Genomic DNA, 6385 nt, shown 5'->3' with positions numbered 1-6385 from the left:
CTCCCAATAATCTCATCAAATTTTAAATTCATGAATGAATTAAACCAGTAATAAAGTTGTGTTGTCATTATCCATTTACTTCCAAGAGCCACTCTGGCTCTGAGCATATGAGTTTTGAAGGTAAAGATCTTATTTTGTTTATCCATGTATCTGCTGATTGACACTGGGGCTGCTTCTAGCTTTTTTTTTTTTCCTATTGTGAATAGCGTTTCCATGAACACTGTAATAGTATTTGAAAGACTGGTGTCCAGTGCTTTGGGATATGTATCTAGGAGTTCAGTTGTGGGGTTTTATGCCATTAACTTTTGAATAACTGCCAAGCAGCATGAATTTTTAAGGTTCAGTTGTAAATGTAATTTCTAGAGACATTCTTTAATTTTGTTTCAGAGCTTCTTGCATTCTTATGGTCTCTTGTAACTGCCCATATTTGCAAGCCTATCCTTAATTTCTTACAACTTATTACTAATCGGTCTTTATAAGTCAATTCTGTCTCATCATGCTCTTATCAAAAGTCTTTTGTATATGAGTTTACTGACTACAGTTTCTGCTAGCGTTTCTTTTGTTTAATTTGTGCATGTTTTCTGCCTTTTATTCAGTGACCCTATTCTGTGGAACTCTATTGGAATGCTCATAGGTTGGGAATGGTCTTTACTTTTGTTGTCATCAGAGTAGTCCACTGTAGGTCATATGTAAATGGATTCCCCTTGACGTATCTGTACCACACCAGCAGAGTGAACTTGGGATGCATAACATGCGATGAGAGGTTTATAATAATTCACAGAGAAGAGCTTTGCTTTGTTTTGTTTTCCTCTTGTCATCATCATTAAGGTCAAACAGAAAATATGCACAATAAATAAACTTCATGACTCTTTCCTTTTGTTCTCTGAGTTTATCTCTGCTAAGTAAATAGGCTCCAAAGCAAAAAAAAAAAAAAAAATTATCAGAGACACAGTGAAGCAGCATAATAAAAGTACTTTAGTTCCTTTACTGTCATAGCCTCTGAAAATATAAACCAACGATTTGACAGCACTTTAAGGAAATAAACAAGTCAAATCCCTCGTAACAATTTGAAATTTAAATTTCCTTCTCTTGGTAACTAACAGATCAAGCTAAGAAAAATGTCAGTAAGGACATAGAAAAGTTGAAGAGCACAATCAGTGAGCTTGATAGACTACACACCCACTAACAGAACCTACATTTCAAGCCAAAATGGAACGTTGATAAAAAACTGACTGTGCGTAAGGTCTTACTGGGATGGTGTTGCTATATTTTAGACTGTCTTACGTTAACTACCTGCCTCAGATTTCTCTCTCTTATAGGTTTATAGTTAGTATGGGCCACATGGAGACTGATGGTAATTCTGGAGAGCACTGGTGGGGAACAAAGCTATGTTGTTGCTCACACGCATTGCTGCTGACCTGAAAACTCACCTTGGAGTCAAGCAAAAGTTGAGCCTGCCATTGTCCCTTCCCTAGGCCCTTCTTCAGTGTCACTGACCCCTAGGCCAGCTGAGCACATCTGCTTTGATGAGGAGATGACCTGGCTTCAACAGGATATCTCATCACCCAGATCAGAGGTCATCAGAATGGACACAATTTCAGTCTACTATCATGAAAGTGCAGCTCGTGTCCATGAGTTCCAGCCTGAAAGTGATTTCCTTTCCCACCTTCTATGCTGGGACTATTTCAGCATCAAGAATTATTCAAATAGCTTTAAGAGGTTACAGCTTAACTGGATACTTCATTGACTGTGAGAGCTCAAGTCTCGGTAATGAATCTGCATGTCCTGGTGCTGTGTTTCTCTAGTCAAAGTCCACCCCATTCACTCATGACGTGATATGAAGAATTCAGGGAATGAGGGAAATGGTCCATGTTAGGCCTCAAGTTTTTTAGCTATGTAAGCATTTTTAAGAAAAGAATTGTAGACATTGGCTACAATACTTAGAAAATCACTTGCTGAATTCTCGTTTCGTTTCTATATTTATAGTTATTGACAGTGTCCTTTATATCTGATGATATAATAAGTTTGTTATCTAGGGTTCTTTTTCAAAATCCACTGTAAACAATCACTTGTTCCCAGTAGTTATATGTGTTTGTGTTCTTAGTTTCTTTTTAAAGAAGTCTTGATGCTTCCTTGTATCATGCTCATCCAATATTAATCAGAGTGAGAAATCAGGTGCTGCTGATTTATGAACTAACATTTATGAAGCATTTCATCTAAGCATGATGCTAAAACTTGAAGTGCTTTACCTTATTAATCTTCATGAGAACACTCTGAAGTAAGATATTTTACAGATGAAGAAACAGAGTGGTAGACAGCTTAAGCCATTTTCTAATATGCCCAAATGTGTATATGGAAATGGAACCTGTACTAGGCAGGTTTTCCATCACTGGGATGTAATACCTAACACCTAAAACTTAAGCAAGTAAAAGTTTAATTTGGCTTACAATCTCAAAGGAGTCAGTCCATGGTCACCTAGTTCTAAGAAAGAGCATGGCAGAGCAAAGTTAATTAGTTCATGGTGACTGGGAAACAGAGCTAAAGACAAACAGACCAAGAATCAGATACAATACTCAAGGTCATGCCTCTACGGACAACCCAGGAACACCCAGGATTGTGCTTTAATAATCCCTTTCTTGACTCCCAAGCTGGCATAATTAAGTTTAACCACCACAGAGCCCAACTTCTCCATTTCTAGTTTCTGCACTTATCCACCACTGCTTCTGTATTTCACTGAAAATAAGTGCCACTCAGAAAACAAGTTGTAGGGTGATTTTAGAAGAGACATCCTCCAGAACTCATTTTTCAGGTAGGTCTTATTTTCAGGAAAACATGGTGCTTTATAGGTAAGATACAATGTGGTAAGCATAGACAGTGCTCTGTGGGCTTCACAGCATTTCAGTATGTCATTTCCCCCCTTAAAGTCCTCCCCTTCATTTCACCAAAGTCTTTGCCATTGACTAAAAGTCATGTATGTGGGAACTTCATGGTCAAACCAAGAATATGAAAATGTGCAGACTAGAGAATATGCCGCCCTGCCAATGGTTCTCAAAGTATGGCCCCAAAATTCCTGGGACTCTCCAACATGCTTTCCAGGTGTTCTTAGAAATACATATCTTTTCCTCAATAAACACATCCATATGAAGCTAAATTTTCTTAATGCACTTAAACTAAAAAAAAAAAAAAATCACAACAGAAGCAGATACGAGAATCTAGCATCTTCTAATGAGCCGAATTATGGATTTCCTTAAATGTAAAACAGTGTCATTCTTCAAGGTCAATTCTTCAAAATATGCACTTTTTTCACAAATTATATTTGTATTAACATATGATTTTATTAATATTATTTAATATATTAATAAATGCTTAAAATGTGCATTCTTAATTTCTCAAATAGTAAAAATAAATTTATTCTTCATAAATATAAATTCTTAGGGCTTCTAAATAATTTTTAAGAGTTATGGGATCCTGAGAGGTGCAGTTGCTTCTGCCTGTAATCCTAGCACTCTGGAGGCTTAGGCAGGAGGATTGCTATGAGTTCAAAGCCAGTCTGTGCTACAAAATGAATTCAAGGCCAGCCTGAACTGGATAGTAAAGCCCTGTCTCAAAAAGACAGAACAATACCTGATACCAAAATGTTGAGGACTATTCTGGTATATAACATAGACACCATTCCTAAGCACTAAGTTTCCACCAACAAAACTTCTAGATCCAGTATTGCAAACTTGGGCAACACACATAAACGAAAACTCTAAATTTAGATTCTGTGTTTACAGTTATCCCATTCTTAGTTTTATTCCTGACCACTCTCAAACAAATGCTACTTTTACAGCGGTGAGGCACCACTAGTAAGTAAACCAAACCAAATGCCAGCAAAATGTGATCAAAAATTAAAAGAGCAATAGTAATCATCATGTGCCATCAGAAAGTTTTAAATTACAACAATGAGATACCACCACACATCTAACAGCATGGCCAAAATCCAAGTCATCCATAACATCAAATGCTGGTGAGGGTGTGTCACATCCCTACATGCTACAAGAATGCAAAATGGGTACAGCCAGTCTTTCGAAGGCAATTTGAGTTTCAGACTAAACATAATTTTACCATGCACTCCAGTAATTGAACACATTGGTATTTTACCCATATGCAAAGAAACCTGTAGACAAATAATTATCGCAGCTTTATTTATGTTTGTCAAAATTTGGAAGCAACCAAGTCCCCTGTCACCTGTGAGTAGATTTATAAATTGTGGTACTTTCATACCATGAGTGCAGTTATCCAGCACTAATAAGAAATAAGCTTTTAAGCCATGAAAAAAATTTAAGTATCTTAAGTGCATATTATTAATGAAATATGCAAATCTTAAAAGACAAAATAGAACGTTTTCAACTATATGGCGTTCTACAGAAGGCAAAGTTCCCAGGGACTTCCTTGTATCTTTGGGGCTTGTCTGTCAACTGGGGCACATTCTTGTTTATTGGCAAAACTGTCAACAATTAATTGGTGTCAGATTCTGATTTTACTGTTAAAAATCCTAGAAGATGGCATGTGACTGGGAAACCTTTTCTAAACTATTGTTTAAATGTTTTAAGGACTGGGGATATAGTTCAGCAGAACAAACACCTGCCTGGCAAGCACAAGGTCCTACATTTGATTCCAGATACCAAAATTAAAAAAGGAAGAAAGAAAAGAAAGTATTTCTAAGAAGCTGAGTTCATTGCTGATGGATAAAAGAAAACATGATGAGATATCAAGAATTCCAAAGTGATAACAAATGACATTGTATATAGCATCTTGAAGTGGCTCACCAAACTTTATACTCTTGACTATGGGATGGATAGTTTGATGACTGTTCTGGAAACTGTCAAGGGATTATTTTCAATGTCTGTTTTTGAATTTGTATTTACAATTCTTCCTGGATGTAATTCAACGAACTGTTTGATTTGCATGAGAACAAAATCTAGGGAGGTGTTTTAAAAATCAATGATTAGCCAGGCACAGTAGCACATACATGTAATCGCAGCACTTTGGAGGCTGAGGCAGGAGGACTGCTGTGAGTTCGAGGCCAGTCCGAGCTACAGTCCGAGCTACAAAGTGAGTTCAAAGCCAGCCTAAACCACACTGTGAAACCCTGTCTCAAAAAGATCTAAATAAATAAATAAATAAATAAATAAATAAATAAACAAATGGTTGTCTGGTGTTAGGGAAGAAGGGATGGATAGGTGGAGCACAGAGGATTTTTAAGGCAATGAACCTACACCCTTGTGTGACACTGTAATAGTCAATGCATGTCACCCACAAAATGTGCAACAGTGCAGTTTCAGAGTTTGCAATCCATAGGTGGTTGTCCCTGTGTCATTGGTGCTGCGTGATGGTGGAAGCGTGTGGCCTCTTTAGTCATCTAATGGCAGGGAAGAAGCAAACGACAGAGACAGGGAAGGGTGGATTAGGATCCCAATACCTGCTTCAAGGTCACTCGTCAATGAGGTAACAGCATCTGATGAGGCTCCACCTCCAAAAAGTTTCATTATCTCCCAGGAGTGTCACAGCCTGGTGATCAGAGCATTAGCAGATGGGTCTTTGAGGCATGTGAGAGCCAAGCTATAATGAATACTTTATTGATTATTGTATTTAATACAAAAATCTCTGTGAGGTAAAATGAGAAAGTTAAGGCTCAATGAGGTTGAATAATTTATCTAAGCTCACACATTTAGCATAGGATTCCAAAGTAGGCCTTCTTAATCCCACGGCTCTTGAGCACGTTTTCTGGTGGCATCAAAACTAGAATTCCAGAGTCTTCACAATGATATCTTGCATGGTATGTTGATATCTTGTCTACGCTATGCTATTAACCTATTAATAAAAGAGCAAAATGGAAGTGCAGATCTTAGCATATTTTCTTCATATTTCCCTCCAGCAAACAGGTCTAGGAAATAGATCTGTGTATGTATGATTGCTTGCAGATCAAAGATTCTGTAAAGTCAAAGAAGGAACAAAATATTTAAATTTAAAAAAATCTGAAAGAGCTATAAATTCAAAGAAGAAAAGAAACTGTTATTGGATATCTAATCTTTTATTTAGCAGTTTAATTTGTGTTTCCACAGTACTTCTCCAAAATACATTGGATGATACATTGGTCTGCTTACTACTTGGTGGATGTAGTACTGGACACTCACAATTTAAAGGAAGAGAGGTTTAATTTAGTTCATGGTTTCAGTAGATCAGCGCATGGTGTGTGGTGGGAATGGATCCACCCCAGAAACTTCATGGTGGGCCAAGACCGCTTAGTCCATGGTGGCTGAGAAAAGCACAGCAGTGGAGCTGTACCCAAAAGTAATGGCTGAGGGACCATATAGAGTGTCCAAGACCAAACCCCATGATC

General features: G+C 37.4%; 1 non-coding gene across 1 annotated transcript; it reads left to right on the top strand.

The window, feature by feature from the left end:
• The first annotated feature begins 4433 nt into the window (after nucleotides 1-4433).
• On the top strand, nucleotides 4434-4537 carry LOC111757340 (small nucleolar RNA SNORA24). Its single transcript, XR_002791711.1, has one exon. It is a non-coding gene; the product is annotated as a small nucleolar RNA SNORA24 (small nucleolar RNA).
• The last annotated feature ends 1848 nt before the right edge of the window (nucleotides 4538-6385 follow it).

This window comes from Cavia porcellus, unplaced genomic scaffold (genome assembly GCF_034190915.1).
Source record: "Cavia porcellus strain 051 isolate PalLab524CR breed Dunkin Hartley unplaced genomic scaffold, mCavPor4.1 scaffold_30, whole genome shotgun sequence".
Classification (NCBI taxonomy): domain Eukaryota; kingdom Metazoa; phylum Chordata; class Mammalia; order Rodentia; family Caviidae; genus Cavia; species Cavia porcellus.
Note: the sequence above shows the minus strand (reverse complement) of the source record. Positions and strands in the feature narration are given on the sequence as shown.